At 38.4% G+C, this 20,281-nt stretch overlaps 1 long non-coding RNA gene across 7 annotated transcripts in view; it reads right to left on the reverse strand.

Moving 5' to 3' along the window:
* Nucleotides 1-36: 36 nt before the first annotated feature.
* LOC128803347 (uncharacterized) overlaps nucleotides 37-20,281 on the reverse strand; it is an 85,675-nt gene continuing 65,430 nt past the window's right edge. For 6 of the 7 annotated variants that reach the window (XR_008435697.1, XR_008435690.1, XR_008435696.1 and 3 more), the window contains 2 exons: nucleotides 11,451-11,510; nucleotides 37-1,884 (listed from right to left, as the gene is read on the reverse strand). This is a non-coding gene — a long non-coding RNA (uncharacterized LOC128803347). The remainder of the gene's footprint in view (nucleotides 1,885-11,450; nucleotides 11,511-20,281) is intronic. The other variant, XR_008435693.1, reaches the window with a different exon arrangement.

Here is a 20,281-nt window from a genome sequence, read left to right on the forward strand (position 1 = left end):
ACATTGGAATATTTTAAATAGAAAACAGAACATATTTTAAACAAAAAAAAAATTCTGTCCGCTTTCCAACAGCACTTATTATCATATTTCCATGATCATCATTTAACTTTCCACTATATTAATAACTAAGATAAATTTTACCTTGCAAGCAGCAATCTAAACCCTCTAACTTGACAAAAATATCCTGTGCTTATTTCTCTTTCTAACCATCAAAGAAAGTCACTACAACAACCCTGGGTATCAGCATTTTTCCTGTGTGATTCACTTATACCAAGCAAACCCTCTAGACCTACAGTTTTCCTTTTTTGAATTTCTGCGTAACCAATATGATCAAGAGGTCCCCTTCTCTGTGGGTGGTGATAATGTCAGTATACCACTGCCCAAATAACCTTTCTCTATAGGGAAATGCTAACATTTAACTCTTTAAATTTAAACCACATGTGTTTTGGTCTCATAACTGCACTCTGTATTAACTGACTTTTGTTATTAATTTGTATCACTAAAAATCTCAAGGAAACCAGTTATTGGAAATGTTAAGTGCAGTAGACATCTAAAATTTGTGTATGAGCTAATATATTTAAATGCTGACTAAATATTTTCCCCAACCATTGTAAACACATTTTCAGAATTGCTGATGACACTGCTCTGCTCATGTTCAGTGTAAAGCTGTGTCTCAGAAGAGCTGTTCTTTCCAGCCCATTCCAGGGAACAGAAGCAAATGGTTTCTATCTCTTACCTTCACCTGATCCGGAAAAATAAAGTGTCATTCAAGTGCTGCCTACATGAGACCTCCACCAAGAAGAGCAAATTCTGTGTGCTTTGATTACTTCCAGTTTCCCTCCTGCTATCCCCAGTGAGAGGCACTGCTGCTGCACAGGGTCTTTGCATGCATTACCATCAGGTGACCACAAATATACAGCTGCCAGTGTAGGAAAAATATTGGCATTTGGGACAAATACTCAGGGACTTCTTGTTCAAACAACACAAACCACAGATTCAACGGTTTCCCCAAACTAAATTGTTCCTCAGTAAAATTTAATGCAACTGCAAATGTTAAAAAGTTAATATATGGATTAGCTCTAAAATTGCAATTATATTAAAAACTAGTGGGGGAAGAGGTGGAAAGACTGTATAAAATCCTAAAGTGTTTTCTGTAACCTCTAGAAATGAAACAGTTTATTTAATATTTACAGATATTATTTAGGTAGTATTTACACAATTCTATACTTATAGTCATTGTTTCAATTATGCATTTCATGTTTCATCATATAGATGTGTTATTTAATACATATAAAAAGGTAAAAAAAAATCTCTTTTGAACAGCATTTTTTAAAACAGATACCAGCTCCCAGGTACAAATAAGCACTGCCTTTTTTTTTTAATCTGAATTCTGTAGCAAGTCCCATAAACTGTATGTTTCACTGCTCAGATTACCCTCCAGTCCCCTGAAGTAATATTAATAAAAGGAATGTATTTTCCCAGTCTGTCTGGGGAAGGGTGCAGGGGCTTGCAAATTATATTTTTAAACAACAGTCATCTGAGATTGTTCTATCACCTCAAGATATTCTGTGGGCTGGGTCACAAATTTCAGAGTGCTTAGGTTGTAGTTCTCCATCGCTTCCCATAATGTGAATTCTTCCCCATTTCACAATCTTTCATTAATTCCCAATCCATAAACTCTTATCACATGTCCTGATATTTGGTAAAAGCTTTAAAAATGCCATTATACCCCCCTTACAAGACAAATTATTCCTCCTACTCTCTGCAGGAGTTTTCTTCCACCTTCCTTCAAGCTCCAATTCCCAGTGATCAGAGATGAATGACACCAAGGGTATCTGTTTCTTATTTCAAACAACCATTGCAGCCATTCCTTGGGAGTCCATCCTGAAAAAGATTGATAAATACTTGGGAAAAAAAAGAAAAACACAGACTATATGGAAACAGTTCTCTCTTTCACACCCAAACTATAAAATTAATATTGTACATCACTAACTCAGATGTTATGATTGTTCTGTCCATCATTATCTTTTCTGCAACAATTTCATTTCTTTAACTTCTACAAAAGTAGTCCAAACTCCTATCAATCATAATGCTAGTGAGTGATTTTAAAAAGTTCACAGGAAAGTGTTCTCTGTCTACACAATCCTAATTAATGCCTATGGTGGATTTTATCTGGAATTCACTACTTTCCATTAGCTTTAATTTTATTTTAGGATGAGTTATGTATTTTATACATATACAATATATAATTTTTATGTATTATATGCAACAAATTGCTCTTGTTATAAAATAACAATTCAGAAATGCTCAACCCCACATTGTGCAATTTATATATAACTATAGTGACTAGTATAGTCAAGATTTTTAACTTCCCTCTTATTCAGCAGACCATGAAAACTGGACCTGATTAATATAAGTTTCTAATTGTGTATGTAATTATTGTGTTCTTTAATTTCATTTCTTTAATTAAAAAAGGTTTTTTTTTAATTAAAGAAGTATTTCTTGTGTCTATCGGAGTGTCTTGCTGCCTGAAATTACCACTTTCTCCAGGAAAATTAGTTTGCTGCATCATGCCCAAAATTGGGAATTAAGCTTCCTTTAGCCAGACTCCCAAGAGTTTTGAGCCTCCAACCACTACAGTTCTGAGGAGAAGCCCCAGGCTCCTGGCCAGGACCTCTGTGGTGCATTTGCTCAACAAGAGCCACTCCCAACTCACACACAGGTTCAGTTCAGCCACTGGAATTCAAAACAGACCCTTGACAGCATCCCATTGAATACAGAAACTCTGTCCTTGTTAGATATGAAAGAACTCTCCTGCCTCTATGCCTTGTTGACCGGAAAAAAAAAAACACCTTAGAGGGAATTACCTTCCCAGACGTGATATCTTTAATTTTCTTAAGTATTTGCAGAGGCATATTACCATTTACAGCAGTTTTTTAAAGGGGAAATTCAGGTTCCTAAAAGAAGGTACCTAATGCCTGCTAGGATACCCTGGAGTACCCATTATATATGTGCAGGGCTGGCATGTTGTGGGACCTACAGGAGATTTTTGACCTTTGACAAAATCCCACACCTTTGATCTGGCAGTGAGAGGACAGATGGGCTTCCTACAGGCTCTAAAATGCACAGGCCTATGTTTAGGCACATGAGTTTTTTCTAAAACTAGTAAAATAAATCACTAAAATTAAAAACCAAAAGAGACTAAACATAATTTTATATTATTTCATTTAATTAAAAACCTGGGAAAAAATAGTAAAAACTTTAAAGAAATAACTTTGTCTAAATCTCATCCTTTACTGTACTAAAACCTGCTGGAGATTATCATGGCTTGTTATCTTGATCCATAAAGGCCATAATGAACTAGTCATATTTGCAATACTTTTTTACTTTCTGACTTCAAATTTTAGAATACCACTACATTTTCAAAGTTAAATACTTAAAAAGTCAGAAAACATTAATACAGGCTTTGTGCAAACCCAAGAATACAGCTTTTAGCTATTTTGGAGTGAAGTTTTAAATTCTATGTTTACATACTATTTTTTCTAACTCAGCAACTGAGTGCTTGGTACTGTTCATAAGAAAAGTGTTGTTACGTTTCTAATTAAATAACATCTTGGAAAAGACATGGCTGCCAACAGGACAACAATTTTACATCCCTTCGTTGCAAATAAAAATTCTAAAAGTGTAAAATCAATTCCCACTTTAATGTGCTCCTTGCAGCCAAGCCTTGGAACTTGCTTTCATGTTTTCCCTCAAGCAAATTCCCCTTTGATTCCAGGAAGAGTTTTGGCACGCCATCGTATCACAGTAGCACACAGTCCTTTGTAGTCCTTCTAGAAATGGCTGAGAAGGTAAACCTGGCTGGACTAGCCAAAGGGAAGATGATTGTGATGAAGTTACAAGGAAGAAATTATATACAGGGCTAAGATGTAGCAGGTGAAGTATTTCTAGAGGGGTGTGGAAGCTCTTGCATTAACATTGCATGCAAGGCAGCAAGGAAGGGAGCACACTTCTGTGTGCTTTTGTTTAAAGCAGAGCAATTTAACTTAAAGTAATACCAGAGGACTGGAAACCTAAGCTTCTGGAAGAAAACAAATGCAAATTGGGTTTGTTCAGGCTAGGATGCTCAGGCCCAAATCTCTCAGCTGCATGCCAATACAAATGGTATGGGGGAAACTTTAATGTAAAAGGACAATAGAGATACAAGGGATCTGGATGAATGCAAAAGACAGAAAGACAGAAAAATATTTATAATCATCAGAGCTGTGATGGGTTGGAACAAACTTCCAGTAGCATATAGGGTGGTCAAGGCAGCTCCTGCATGGATTTTAGAGTAAGTTTGGTTTTAACAGCCAAAGATTAGACTTGATAGACCAGGAGCCCTCAGCAATGAACCAGCAGGGTCTTGGTTCTTTACAACTCTGCCACAGCTTTCTCACTGTGATCATGAGACATCAAAAACAGTCTCTGCATATTAAAGGAGGTTGCAGCTAACACCCAGATAAACACTTAAAGGAAAACATAAACACTATAAGAGATATTAAAATTATTATGAGATTATTTTCTGCTTGAGGCTTATTTATGCCGTAGAAAGTTAAATACTACTTTCGGTTATTTCAGATTAAATTCCAAACATTTCTGCATTCAGTTGCTTCAATGGGATTACAAGAAATTTACCTAGAAGTAAATGAAATCTGAATTCAGCACCTTAATTCTTTGTTTCTTGTGGGAAGGTTGATGAATATTGCTGATTTCATAGTCATGGAGGGGGGCAGTGAGTAAGCAGTGGTAAACACATCACAGAAAACAGTAAAAAGCAGAAGACAGCTTTAAGTAGACATTGGTTTGCCTTACCAATTGTCTGCCCTTTGTTATTTATAGGTCAAGATTACACACTGCACAAAGATTATTAAAAATTGCAGACCAGCCAGCTTTCTCTTGGTTTTAGTTTGAAGTGAAATATCCTTCAAAAGCTATATTTTAAGCAAACTTTTTTTCTTCTTCTTTGTCACAGCCAAATTCTCCAGTTCAGGAATTTACAATATTTTCCTTTTTCCAGAATGACACCTGCTGGTGGGAGAAGCATGGATGAATTGCAGATATTTTAGAGGTTTGATTGTTGCTAACCAGACATATTCTCTGAGCATGCTCATCACCCCATGCTCAGGCCAACTGTGGAAAATAAAGATTTGGAAGCTGTAAAGGTGCTTTAAGGAGGTTTTTTTAGAAGTAAAGTAGTTTTCCATTATGATTTAATATTTGCTCTTAATAAACCACAAAGCTACCTACTACTAAGACAGTGCTTCCATGGTGTTTCAGTGCTGGACACTAGCCCTGTTTTGGGAAGCCCAAAGCATCATTCTGTCAGACCCAGGTAAGAGCCAGAAGGAAATCCTCCCTAGCCAATACAAAAAGCTGCTGGGCTGCTTTGAACTCTCAACTGCAAGTAAAACCAGCTGCTAATGCAACTATTTGTGCTTACCATCCCAAAAGATTAGATCTCAAAGACAGGTATTGTGCACATGTTCCTGACTTAGTATGGGAGGACACAAGTACAAGAGACAGCAATATGTGCTTTTGCCAAAACTGTGACAGACACTGCTCAAGGCACCAGGCAGCATTAGGCTTCCATATTCACAGCTCTTCTGCTGCTGGGTCTCTTGCCATAACCTCCCCCACAGCTAAACCAGAGTCAGACCTGAGTTTTTGAGACTTCCAACACATTTACAGCAATATTTCTAAAAGTGATTTCCAATGCTAAGAACAATAAATAACACTACTTCCTTTTTCTGAGCTGCAAACCATCTACTGTCTTCTGTAAAGGCAAGCTGAAGTGTAAGGTACTCAGAACCCTGAAGAAGACTCTGGGTTGGGCTCTAAACTGTATGTTTTAAACACAACTTATGAATAAATTGTTGAGGAAAAAAAACAGTTATAAAGAAAACTGCTATATATTAAATTCAGGATTAGAATTCAAAGAAATCTTTCAAAGTGTTTACAACACCATAGGCAAATATACACATTCAAATGTGCTCCCCTTGGATAAATACTAGGTGTTGTTATGGCACACCTCATAGTAACATCAGAAAGCAAACTTTCTTTTGATTTCACTGGCTTGTTAATGGCATTAGATTGCAATTTAGGAGACTTGGCTTCTACATCTGGATTTATCATTGGCCTCCTTTATGGCTTTGAACAGGTAACTTCACAGCTCTGTTCCTTCAATTCTTCCATTTGTACAAAGAAGATAGCACTGCACTATTCTCATGGTCAAAAGGTTGGTTTCCAAAAACTGATTTTATTTTGGTAAATGCAAACACATGAAAAGGAGGCACCTTTCTACAAACTCACTCATAAATATAAGACACAAAAGACTTCAAGAGATAGTTTAGATCTGGAGAGTTTTTTAACATATTTTTTGCAAAGTTGATCAGATTTTCAGTCCTACCCATGGTTGTACATACTTCTGTTTCTAATGTCCTTGTTTGTCACACATATAACAAAGATTATCAAAATCTGGAAACATGGTTACTGCAGTTTATCGTTCTTAACCTCATTAACAAAGCAGTAGCTTCACAAAGAGCCCAGCTGCATCTCAATGCTTTCAGAATAGCCCACGGTAAGCACTTTGCTGCAAACAGTAGCAGGATGGAAGCAGAGAGACTGATCTAACACCAAATCTGTGGACATCCACACAAGGTTCGAGCTAGCTGAAAAGCAAAGAGGAAACAGCAGAAGAAAATGCTTGTGTAAATATGTTCCTACTTTTTAGAGCTAGAGCCGAGGAGGTTTAGTGAAAAAGGTTTTTTAGCCGCTTCCACTTAGCTCAAGGAGTGTCTCCTTTAGCACATCATTATCAATGATTGACCATGACCGTCTCCATTCTGTGCTAGAATCCAGCAAAAAGACACTTCCAATCCCAAAGGGATAACACAGGTTTTTGTGTTAGATAGAGGTCAGCTTGAGTTTGAGATCAGGTTGCTGATCACCCTTAAGAAGTCATTCCAGTTTTTATTGCCATACATGGGGAATGAAATGCCTGCACGGGATACAAATAGCTTGGGATTCAAATAAACCTCTGCACAAGGATAAGAGCTCTGAATTTGGCCACATTTTTCTCCTTTCTACTCTCTACCTATCAAACTCACATTGCATGGAATAAACTTGTGAATACTTTCATATCCCATTCTCTTTATTTCACCTAGGACACTCTTAACTTCAACACTTTAACTCTTGCTCTCTGAAATGATGCATAAGATGTGCATGATTGCTATAGACCCCTCCAACTTCTTATTCAGCAGCTATTGGGAAACTGGTTTGGACCAGAGCACTGCAGCTGCAATGTTTTTAAGCACTCATCACTCCTGGCAATGTGTTTCCAGCATTATTTCCCATAGAAGTCCTTCCATCCCTTCCCCCACCACGCCCCTTGATGAGTCACGGCTCATCCAAACTCCCTTAGCTGCTAAACCACACAATGACCAAGAAGCTCTTCCTCAAAGGCATCCTGGCTCCAGCTGACCTCCTTAGGGACAGCCACAGGCTCTGCAGAAGTGACCTCTAACATGAAAGTTAAACATTACTTCAAACTGATACACACAGAACAAGACATAACCATATATGATACCATGGCTTCATTTTCTCACTAGTTTTGCATGTGTAACTTTTCTTGTGCCTGATGGACACACTTTTCTTCCCCCTGTAACCAGCTTCCTCCAACTTTATTTGGTTCTGTACTTCTAAGAGTACTTTCTTCCCTTCAAAAAATATGTCCTTACCTTCATCTCTTTTGTCCCAAGCTTTCTTTACTTGTCTTACCCACATAACTTCTACATTTGTATGGATCTTTATCAGCATGCACTTTTTCATTTGCCTCAGAGAAATTTGTCTCCTTCCAACCACAGTCCTTTGCAGTCAAGTTAGAGGGAACTGTTTATCTGCACAGTGCAGTAACTTCTTTGGGCTGCACAGACAGACACTGTGCGGCCACTTCTCAGCAATCAGTTATTTGTTCCATGAGGATGAATACCAGGTAACATACAAGTTTTGGGAATGTCACTCTATATTGGCCTGAAGAGGTCTGGAAGACCCAGTTTTACAATTGGGGAAGTGAGTCCATTTCTTCAGAATACTAGGCTGGTGAGCTCTGGGAGTCTCCAACGTGCAGGGGGATGCAGTGTGCACTGGGAAGCTAAATACTGTGTAGGGAACCAGAGCTCCCGGAAACCTGAACCAACCCACCCGTCTGCACATCAGTTTGTGGGTCAGATGTGATTGCAGGCACAAGTATGTGCTACCCTCACCACCCCTGAGGAAAGCCCACTGTGCTTTTTCCTGGACAGAGTCTCCCTGTCCAGACTACAGGGCAGCAGAGGAGGTGCACATCACTCCTTCCCTTTGGGAGTTTGACTGCTGAAAGTGATACAGATCCAGAATCTCAACAGCTCCCTGCACAGTGGAAGTTAAAAAGTTCCTGAGTGTTACATATTTTTGTATTTCTGCTTTTTTTTGCACTGTCTTTTTTCCCTTTCCACACTGTTTCCCTTTCTCAGAGTTGTTTGCCATTTTACAATCCTTCCCTGAACACCAGAACGATACTTACGGTTCTCCATCTAAAGACAAATGCCTTCAGCCAAAATGTCATATATTTTAAACTCTGGTAAGAGCAAAGCAAGAGAGAATCCACACTGTGAGTACCTTCTGCATCTGTACAAGACTACTAAACACTGCAGAATGCACAGGATATAATGTCAGTCCATGGGGGGAAAAAGCATAATTACCTGACCCAAACCAGCAGATAAACTCAGTCAGAGAATTGCTATTTCCTACTTTTCTCCACCTTATATTTCCCCTACTTCCGTATTTGTCTCCTTCTTCTCAGAGATATATTTTATGGGGATATATCAAATATGTTCCTGTACCACAGAAACTCTTTACTGAGATCCAGAAAGGTTAGTTTTTACAAGATGTCACTTTTCCAGTAAATCAAAGTACCAGATTTGCATACCATGTACAAGGTGGGGGCTTTTTTTTAATGAATTTTCCTCCTCCTACCCCACATTTACTATATAGAAATTTGTTTCCTTCAATATCTCTTTTAAAGCTTTGCACCCCTGAGGTCAGAATAATAGGCCAATCTTCACACCAGTCTTTCCTCCCTTCATACACAGAGGAACCGTCTTGTCACCTGGTCCTTTTCCTTTTCATGAGACATTCACACATATGGTTTCACATACCTGTTCTGTCTGAATTTTGAACAACAGTTATCCCACTACCCCAACTGGAGCCTATGAACTGTCCTAAGCTTTGTTCCCTTTTTATCCCATTGGTTATCTGCCATTTCCACACCCTCAGAAAGCCTCCAGACTTTGCCCTGTTCCTAGATCGTCATTAGTTTATCCCACACATATTATAATTCCTCTTCACAGCACAAGAGTCTTTCTCTTTCCCTTTCCCACATTTTTTCTAGATAAGAACTTTTTTTTCAAATGCTGCCTGAATATTTTTCTCAAGCTCCTCTCACTTGTTTTTTACTTTATTCCTGCATATCCTGTCTCTGAGATACAACTTTCTATTCTGATTCCTCTTTTTCCTCTGTCCTTGCATTACCTACCAACATCTTTTCTGTGATGATTACCCATCAAATTAGACAAGGTGCTTTTTCCAACTGTCTTTTGTTTGGACTATAAGTTCTAGGTAGCTTTCACATCTGAAACTTTAAAAACTTTATACCTCCTCCACATTTCAACCCTGAGGCTCCTCAATCTGGCAGACTTGAGTAATTAAATAATATAGTTTATGAAAATTTTCCTCTTCAAAATCAGGAGCCTTATTTACAATCCTGTTTCTATTTAGTCTTATATTTAATATAAACATAGTAGACCTGTGAACACTTAAAAATTTCTTTTATTTTTATTCTTCCATAGAAGCCACAGTAGTCCTCAAAACAAAGGCAAAACAGGATTGGCTGAGAGGCCATTTGAAGAAGTATTTCATCTACTATGTTCATAGGTTCCTTAAGAAATAGATCCCTACTTCTGCACACCTTCCTCCAACCCCCATCTAGCAAGTTGAAGTCTCACTTAGACACATAATTTCCAGTTGTCATTTATTTCTCTAAATATACTACAGAGATCTCCATCCATGTCTAGACTATAAAGATGAACTAAGGGCTACAGCAGCCATCTGGAATGGTTCTCTTTTACTAACTTTTACCAAAGTAGTCTTGACACATGCAAATTTTGTCTTAGGCCAGCAATAAATGCTAATAATCTTTATTTTTTTCCCTGAGGAAGAATTTATGACACACTGGGTTTTTTGAGAAAGACAGTATACAATATTTCCAGGTCATTCCCAAAGCAATTGCATCACTGGGCAGCAAAACCCCAGGGCTGCTGGACTCCTGGCTGCCCTCACATTGGGATACCTCAAAAAAAGCAGTCTCCAGTGAAGCCTTGGGGAAGGATAACCAGAAGGGGCAGCAGCCTGAGGACTCAGTAGGCTTGAGGGGGCAGACCACAAAGGTCTGATCTGCCACCAGTCTAGCAAGGGAGGAAGCCAGAGGGCTGCTAGCCCACTGCATGGACAAGGTTGGAGGGGTCTGTGCTGGGGTAGGGGAGACTTGGGGTCTGGAGGGAAGACGTGACTTTATCCATTTCATTATTTATTACCATGCCATCAGTCTGCTCAGCCCAGCAAAGAGCCCAGGGCTCACTGCGGCGAGAAGCAGGGGCCAGGCAGCAGCCCCTCAACTCAGCTCTCTCTGAGGCTTCAATGGAGCTGATGCACCCCAGAGACAGCATTTCCACCCTGCACAAATGGCATTTTTCAACTGAGCATGGCCCCAACCAAACACCTGTGGCAACCAAACTCTTATCTGCAGCTCTACCAACTCCGGTTACCAACAAAATATCTACATCTTTCACAAGTATCAGAAGTGTGAAGCAAGACCGGTATTTAAGCCACCAAATGAGTAATGTCTGAAGCAAACTCAGAAAGAAGCTTGTGGGAATTTTTGTCTGGCATTATTAACTACTACAAATTACTTACCATATCTAGCCAGTTCAGACTGCTGTGCTTGTTGCACTAACACAAAAAAAAAGCTGAATTCTGTGAATCTTTTTTTTTTTTTTTTGTTATGGGGTACTGTCACTCACTTTCACTAACACAATAAAAAAATGATGCCTGGAATTACAATAACGTGGTGGAAACTTTCTACTACATTACAGTGAACCTTAAGGGAAAACACGTACATATGTGCTACAGATATTACATGTATTTCCACGAACCTTGTCAAAATGGATCACATGAAAAAAACAAAACAATTACGAAGAAAACGGCTTCATCAACTTCTTCCATTACTCACACCATACGGCAGATGTAAGATCAAAACCAAAAGTGTAATTTTCAAAAGCCTGTCGAAAATTTGAACATTTGGCTAGATTTCTTACCTTGTCACCTCCATGAACCCCAGAGAAAATGAGTAGTCTGCGATCTTTCGAGAAGGAAACCTAAAATATCAACATGGTTCAGGATTAGGTCCAAACACTGAACTGTTTAATTCAAGAACAAACCGCATTGTACTTTGCAAATGCATCTGCCAACAGAATTAGGATATGATGAAACAAAAAATTCTCCCTGTGGTTTTGTGTATATCATCCTTGCCACTTTCATAATTAGAGGGCATAGGCTACCATTAAAGTCAATTGCAAAGTTCCCATTGACTTCAGTAGATGTAAACCAGGCTTTAATATTATGCTTTTCAGTTTTCTTGAGGTTTAAACACCTCATAAAATAAATTTACAGATGAACTAGTAAATGTACACTTACAAAGAAACCTCCTGAGGAGTCCCTGAAGCCATATTTTTAAATGCTGCTATTCATTCAGGTTATATCAGACAGATTAAGTGACTGTCAAACATAGCTCAAGAACAGCAATAAGAAATGCTGCGAATATACTCCAGAAATATAATTTTTAAAATATCATTTGATACATTTGACAAAACAGAGTTAGAAGAGGGTTTTATATTATGCTACATATTTCACAAGCTCAGAAATCCCTATCTATTTATCTGCCTATCCATTTCAGTGATCTGTAAATGAAAACGTGTACCATATATACAGCAAGTTCTAAGAACCATTTCCAAAAAAAACCCACTCACATAAAAATGCATGAAAAGCTAATTGAGAAAGAGAGAAAAAGTGTGGGAGTAGAGAGAGTCTAACCGATGAGAAGTCAGAAATACTACCATCTGGAGCTGACATTTTCTACTATAGAGCTTTGTGCCCATTGGGCATAATTTTTGGTCTTGCAGACTTTCCACAAGTAAGACTCCAATTGACTACAGTGCAAGTGAATGAACTGCAGGATCTAATTAATCCTGCTGAGGTTTGAAAAACAATCTCATATGCTGCCTGAATATTTCAGTGAATTTCAGAGATTTTCAAGATAGTTTGTCCAAATCATTGATAAATATTTATTTATAAATATTTATAAGTATAAAGTAAAAATATAAATAGAAGGTGAACATTAGATGATAAACAGATGTAAGGAAGTAATAATTACCTAACCTGACTTGATGAAGTCTTTATTAGATGGAACACCATAGATGACATTACCAAAGAAAGAGCTGTGATTGCTGGATGACATTTGCACATCGTCTTGGTCCAGATACTACTGGAACAAGCAGAAATGGTCTTTTGGCAATTAACCACTGGGGAAATGTCTGCCCGTTACCACACAGGAAGATGGTAGAAGAGGCATACTCTTCTGTCCAGCTCTCTGGAACAAACTTCAACTACCTAAACCTGGAGATCTTGTTTTCTTTTTCTACCATGTCCTGTTTCAATCAGGAAATACCTTGCACCTTCTCAACAAGTGACCTAGAGTTCTGCATCCACCAATCCTTCTCGGTGCTGCTTCATCTCCAGAGCAGATCCATGCTAGATAGAGAGATGAATCCATGTGAGTGAAAACACAGTGCAATCACAAAACTAGAGTCAATGTTTCCACACAAACACATGTTAGAAGTGTACTGAGGTTGCAGAGATCATTTTTTTAATCTTAATTTTAGGATACCTGTCTATGCACCTTGAATATTATCTTAATGAGGTGCTTTGAATACACTTGTTTTTAAAATAAAGTATTAAATAGTATTTCCACTATGTGCATCATACCTACAGAAACCCATCAGCTAGGATGTTGCCTTTAGGCCTACACACACTAGTGAAGAAATGGTCAGTAAAGAGTCACAGGACCATGAACTCATTCAAACTGGGAAGGACCCTCAGGATGCTGTCTATTCTCACCCCCTGCTCAAAGCAGGACTCATTCCACCATTAGATGTGGTTGCTCAGGGTCTCATTGAGGTCGTCCAACTCTCTGTGTGTGTTCAGGCTAGCAGCAAAGAGAAACTATGCTGGAGTTTGGCCAACAGCATACAAACTAAAATTTGGGAGCCCTAAGATGCATTCCAGCTCAGGAGGGACTGGCTCCCTACTCCCAGTTCCACTGCAGAGCATCACTGCAGCTCAAAGTAATGCCCAGGGACAGCACGATGTGTTGCCTCAGTTTTGGCCTCTGGTGCCCCCAGCCAGTGACTGTTCAGTCATCCTGTGAGGACGGTGTATGGAAAGTCTGATCGTGGGAAGGAGCTGTGCAAGGCGGAGAAGATGAAATCTCTGGAAATATTTGCTGTTAGGCTTTAGTAAACCTCTATGGGATATTGGGTAACTGTGGTTTTTTCCATGCCTTGAAACAGTCGACCAAACTTGAAAGGTTTTGTGAGGATGGCAAAAGGCACATACCTGATTCAAAGGCAGAAAAAGGCCTGTCTTTGCTCAAAACTATGCAGGGCAGATATTATTTTTTTTAAAAAGCAAAAATCTAGCCTTCTTTTTATAAATAGTTCAACCACTTTTCAATTCAAAAACTTAAAGACCTGGAGACTGGCATTGGATTAAAATAAATTTAGCCCAAATACATTCACATTGGCAGAGCTCTGGAAAATTAAAAAAAAAATAATAAACAAAACTAATTTTTTTAAAAGAGACTATTGAAACAGGAAGCACTAGAAGACCTTAACAATGGCCAGAGCTGCCCATCCTGCCTGTAATATTGTTTGTTAAGCACTTTGGAATCCTTAGAAATGAACAAAATCATTTCTCTGAAGCTGCTGGACTGCATTTCTCTGCTCCCCATTTTTCTGCTGCAGTATCTTGCTGCTAATTATTGTCATTATAAACCACAGCTGGCTGGTGGGAGCACCAGTCAAGTATGTTTTCCTCTGGAACTAAACTCCAGGAAAATAAAAACTCTGAATATGCATTGCATCAGGATTAAAGACAAATTTTGAAGTTTGCTTCCAGAGAAAATGCTGGTACATTTAAACTGTATTAATGTACAGGGGAGGCAGTGCCAAAGGACAGCAGCACTCCACAAATACAGCTGCAATTCCATGAAGTCAGAGCAAGCAGCTCCTTGCCCACAAGATGAGGTAAGTATGGATGTAGTGTAACAGTCTACAGAACACAAACGGATCTTGCAGTCCTATCTGGGTTGTGAGGCCCCAAAATTGGCAGTGTTAAATACATCATACATACAGTTTTTGTATTCAGCTTGGGTTTTATTTGAGAGTCCTAAATTTTCACTTTTGAGAGAGTATTCTTTCTATCACTATTATTATTAAGGGTTGTTTTTTTCTGAGCTTCCAGTATGCCATGTCACTAGCTGGTAAGGGACCACTGATGGACTCTCCATCCTCTCATACACAGCAAAGTGTTTGCTACTGGTTTCAGAGGAGCAAGATTTCACCCCACAGAAATCAAGGTTAATGGGAAATAATACTCATTTCATTCAATTAAATAGTAAAGCTCACACATTTTCAGGATCTCAGTCCACAGACATTTCCTTTTTCTGTCACAAAAATGCGGTTGGGAGGATATGTAACATAAAGTACAAAAAAAGGTGCTGTAACACAGAGTGAGACAAGGGGGCCAAAGCTGTAAATTCCTTCCATCGACATGGTAATCTGTATTTGTAAAAGGCCAATATTGAGCAGGCAGTGAAAACAGAAATGCATAACCACATCACATCATTCCACTGCCAGAAACATTCATACTAATTTCCACCATCAAACGCGCAGTATGATTACTTAAAAGCTTTTTTAACTTATAAAAACAAAACCCTCAAGATGGTATAACTTCTCATTTTCATATTCTGTAACATGAATATACATCAAATTGGCAACAATCTGTACCTTGTGTACAAGCCTCCTTCAGGGTCATTAACATGGAATCAATTCCTTGCAGTAAGTAAACACTTTCTTGGGTTTTATGTTAAAAATTGAAAATTAATCTTGCAAGTCATTTTGAGCCAGCAAAACAGGATTGACAAAGCAAGTACTGTAGTATGATATCTTTTATTAGGCCAACTTAGAGTTCAAAAGTATGCAAGCCTCCTTGACCACACACAGGTTCCTGTATGCAGAATTCCAGGCTGGAGCCATAAAATGTATTAAACTACTTGCTTTGTCACTACCTATATATATATAATATATATGTATATAATGCATATGCATACACATTTGAAATGCTTCAGAATAAATTGTTCATTGACACAGGTTTAAAATAACAACTCTGAAGGATTTCTGTGGGTTGGCATGTAATCTTGCTATGTATTACTGGGTTTAATAATTTATCAGTACACAAAACAAATCCTGCTTCTGATTTCTAATGAGGTCTAATTCCTATGAAAAAAAGCCATAGTAATAATGTTACCAAACATACATTGTTTGCTGTTTATAATAATAACAATGAGAACACACAAAAGAATACACGAAGACACAGCTCAGTGTTTCACATCAAGTGTTTTACAAGGAATAATACAGAGCATCACTAACCTTGTAGTAGCTATGCTACTTCAGGATACTTTATGCAGGCAAGACCCAATCTAAATGGGTCTAATCTAAGAACTGAAATGTTTCTAATGTTTAATGTGCCCCAGCGAGGTGTGTGCATTACCTGCTTAGCTCTGCTCTCCACCTCACAAGCACATAAACAGACACCACCATGTTGTTGAGCACCTCTCAGTCCACATGACAAACCTTTTATTCCTGGAACAGAAGGGCCAGTGGTGGGAGCTATATACAAAGAATGTATCAAAGAAGAGTGACAGAAGCAACCCCTCTTCTTCCTTCACGTTCTGGTGTTTCATTAGGAGTACTGTCACACCAGTAAATGGAAGCCAGTCATTGTTACAAAGACTGAAGAATTGGTGTCCCTCAAGCCATTGGGTGACCATATGTAACGGTTCATAAACATGAGTATCAATAACTGCAATAACGGTGCAGTAACTGCAATAACGGTGTCAATAACTGTGTCTCTAAAGCCCCCAGCTACTGCAGCTCTGCCAGCACAGGCTGTGGTCTAGTTGTGGTCTAGAGGCCTTGTGCTTTAGTTGTACGTGCCTTGGGATGGGTTGATGGTTCTGATAGGATCAAATGTGCCTCTGATAAAGTCTGTTAACTCACTTTGAACGAGCCTGAAGTTGATGCTACATTTTGTTAGATTTGATCCTGAGCAACAAAGGCTGTTTAAGACCAAAGAACATCACAGATTTGTAGAAGAGCTTTGTCTGGCTACAGCAGTACACTCACAAAGGATCAACATTTTGATCCTTCTGCTGGTGAACTGGGTCATGGGAAAAAATATTTGTAAGTAGATATACTGATTAATAAGAAATCTGAAACCGCCTTTAGAATAAATTTAAGATGTGGCCTCAGTGTTACCCTATCCACCTGAAAATAATATGGAGGATTAGACATGAAAGCTAGAATGTCATTTATATCTGAGCTGAGATAATGGCTACTAAAAATGTGGATTTCATTGACAGATGATTTAGTGAACATGATGACAGATGCTCAAACATGGCTCCATTAAAAATAAAAGCAACATATTTAAATCTCATGAGGAGACATTTTTTCTTATTGGTATAAAATGTATGTCAAGACCTTTAGAAACTTAGGAACCACATAACGAGAGAATAACAAAGAATCAGCACTCATAAGTGTCTGGCTGAAGTTCCCACTAAACAGGCTTTGATCGATCATTTTTTCCTGACAACAAAGGCACCAAAGGGATTGGCTGGATTCTGGTTCTCCACTACAACCTAAGATGAAAAATACTTCCTGTGGCCAAATGAAAAGACAAGGAGAGTACTTTCTCCCTGAAAATGTGGGTTTGTTTGCACTTCTAGAGTGAATGTAGTCCAGGGATATCATCCAAGGACATCAATACCATCAGGGCCAAAGGGGGAGATGTAGTTATAAAAGTGTCACAAATATTGGGACATTGTGTTCTTTGAAGATGGGAGTTTTATCAATGACTGAGAAGATACTGAAAATCTAGAAATTAAAATTAGTATTCTTTTGCTTCTGAGAGTTCAAACTCCACTGCCAGCTGTAATGCACTGCCTAAGTGTTCGGTGTCAATGAGGGTGACTCAAAGGCTAGCCCAGAGCTGTCACCCTCTTCTCTGTGGGCCTCAGTGACAGCTGGCTGCTGCTACAGAGCTGGTCTTCTGGAAACACTGGTCTTGAGTGCAGCTGATGATAGTGGGTGGCCTCAGTCCTCTCATTAATGGGACACAAGAAGAGAGAAACAGACACTTCTAACGTGGTTCTTCCCACCAAAAAGGAAATGTCAAAAACAGGTAAGATGGATAATTCCCCAGAAGTACCCACTCCTCTCCTAAGGTGATGCACTTAAATACAAAAATTCACGTTGCAGACATCTACAAATAGATTAGAAGAATCCCGCCTCAGATATCCACATTTGAGAAGAGGAAAACATTGGAGCTTTACGGCACAAATGCACCTAAGAGGTGATATTATCATCGTAGTCTTACACATTACAAAGACTAAAATTTTGAGTCCCAAGTCTTCTTTGGGCATTCACAAAGAATGTCAAACTGCACATTTGACAGGAATGTGGCCTGTTTCTCAAGAGGAGAATATAAATCATGTCCATCATGTCATACACCTTTCACATATGGCTTAAAGCCTGAGAATTTCACAAAGTGGACTACTAAAGGAAATTGTACATATATTAACTACTATTTTAGTTATTTGACAACAAACTCAGAAAAATACCTATGACAAAAAATATAGTAACTATTAATTACAGTAATAATAAACTATCCTGAATTAATATATCCAAATAAACACTAGGACTTTGCCAAGGAACAATAAACTAAAGAAAGTGAAGTTTGGGGCTCTTTTTTACCTTTGGATACTGTGATTTTACAAACTCAAAGAAAAATAAGCTTTTAATCTTGCTCTATAACAAGATTCCTCCATAATATTTTCATAATTAAAAACTAGGAGTAGGCAGGTGAGAGGCAGAGCTGTTCCATGTGAACAAAGAGATGAGAAAGAAAGGCATAATTGGGGCTCCTACTTCCAGTTCCTACTCCTCAAGCTATAAAATTGCTGTAATGCTTTTCTAAGAGAGCTTTATGATGTTTTTTCATAGGAACAGGCTACCCAGAAGTAGTGCAGTCACCATCCCTGGAAGTGCTCAAAAAATAACTGGAAGAGGCACTTCATGATATGGTTTAGTGGACATGGTGAAATTAGATCTAATGTTGGACTTGATCTTGCAGGTCTTTCCCAGCCTTAATGATTCTGTGATCTATGTTTATATGACTACAAAGAGCATTTAGACATTCAAGTCACTTGTGGACATCTATATTTACACAAAAGGTAAACATCTAACACCTCTCCCATGCCTCACAACTCTCACTGACAGATAGGTGAATATTCCAGACTAGCTTAGTGATGAATGAAATTGCCCTAAAAAAAAGAAAATAGAAATAGTCTTAAAATAAGAGACAATTCTATTGAGACAAAAATAAAATTCTGCATTTGGGCAGCCCTTGAAGGATATTGGGCTAAGGAACAATTCTGAGAAAAAAATTTAAAAACTTAAGATTAAACAACAGTGTCAATTGGTTATGAAAAACAAAACAGTCATAATATGATGGGATGTACATCTGACAAGGCATATGAAGGGATCCTTCATTCTGTTTGTCACAGGTTATACTGCATCTAGGAATGCATGAGGAAAGATGGAAAATAAAAGTAAAGCTACTGGAACAGCTGAAGGTCAAGAAAAATAAGTTATCCTCAATCATTTTCAAATCAAGATCCAGAAAAGGTAGCAATGGTCTTAATTTGCAGCAAAATAGACTCAGGCTGCAGATTAGGCTTGTATGTGTAATTTGCACATGTCAAAAAGGACAGTTTTCTAAAATTATTAAATACTGGATTTAACTACCTTGAGAGGTTCTGCAATCTCCATCCTTGGAGGTCTTAGAAAGCAGCTTAGTCAAATATCTGTTACATAGAACATGGGATATTTAATGTGACTTGATCAGAAGGAAGGAGTAGATGACCTCATATCTGCTCTAGCACTATCACTTTCTGTGATTCTGTGATAACAAATCACAGAAATCACTTTCTGTGATTCTGTGATAACAAATCACTTTAGAGACTTGTCTTTGACTGCAACACTGTGTTATACCCAGGATTAGAATATTCTGTCTTTTCTCATTCTTTTAAATAACACCAGCCAGCAATATTGACCTATTCTTCAGACAAAAAAAAAAAAAAAATCTCTTTTAAACAGACACATAAACAGGTAATAAAATCATACAATAGATTGGATTGGAAGGGATCTCCAAAGACCATCTAGTCTGATCTCCCTGTCATGAGCAGGGGCTTCTTTTACTAGATCAAGTTGCTCAAAGACCCATGTAACATGACCTTGAACATTTCCAATGATGGTGTATCCACAGCTTTTAAGGGAAATCTGTCCCAATATCTCACCACCTTTAGTAAAAATTTTCTTCTTTTTGTCTAATCTCAACCTGTCTGTCAGTTTAAAACCATTGTCCCTTTTCCTTGTCACTACTGTCCCTCTGTGTTTCTTAGAAAATCTCTTTCTATACTGAAGGGCCAAAATAAGGTCTATCCAGAGCATTCTCTTATCCAGACTGAACAACCCCAACTCTCTCAGTCTTTCCTCATAGCAGAGGTTTTCCATCCCTCTGATCTTTTTTGTGACCCTCCTCTGGACCCACTCTAACAGGTCTTGTCCTGTACTGGGGAGTCCAGAAGTGGTTGGTAACTGCCAGCATCCTCCTTTTTACCACTTTAAAACTGGGGATAATGTTTCCCTTTTTTTACCCACTGGTGACCTCACAGGACTGCCATAACTTTTCA

Source organism: Vidua macroura, chromosome 2 (assembly GCF_024509145.1).
Source record: "Vidua macroura isolate BioBank_ID:100142 chromosome 2, ASM2450914v1, whole genome shotgun sequence".
In the NCBI taxonomy this organism is placed as follows: domain Eukaryota; kingdom Metazoa; phylum Chordata; class Aves; order Passeriformes; family Viduidae; genus Vidua; species Vidua macroura.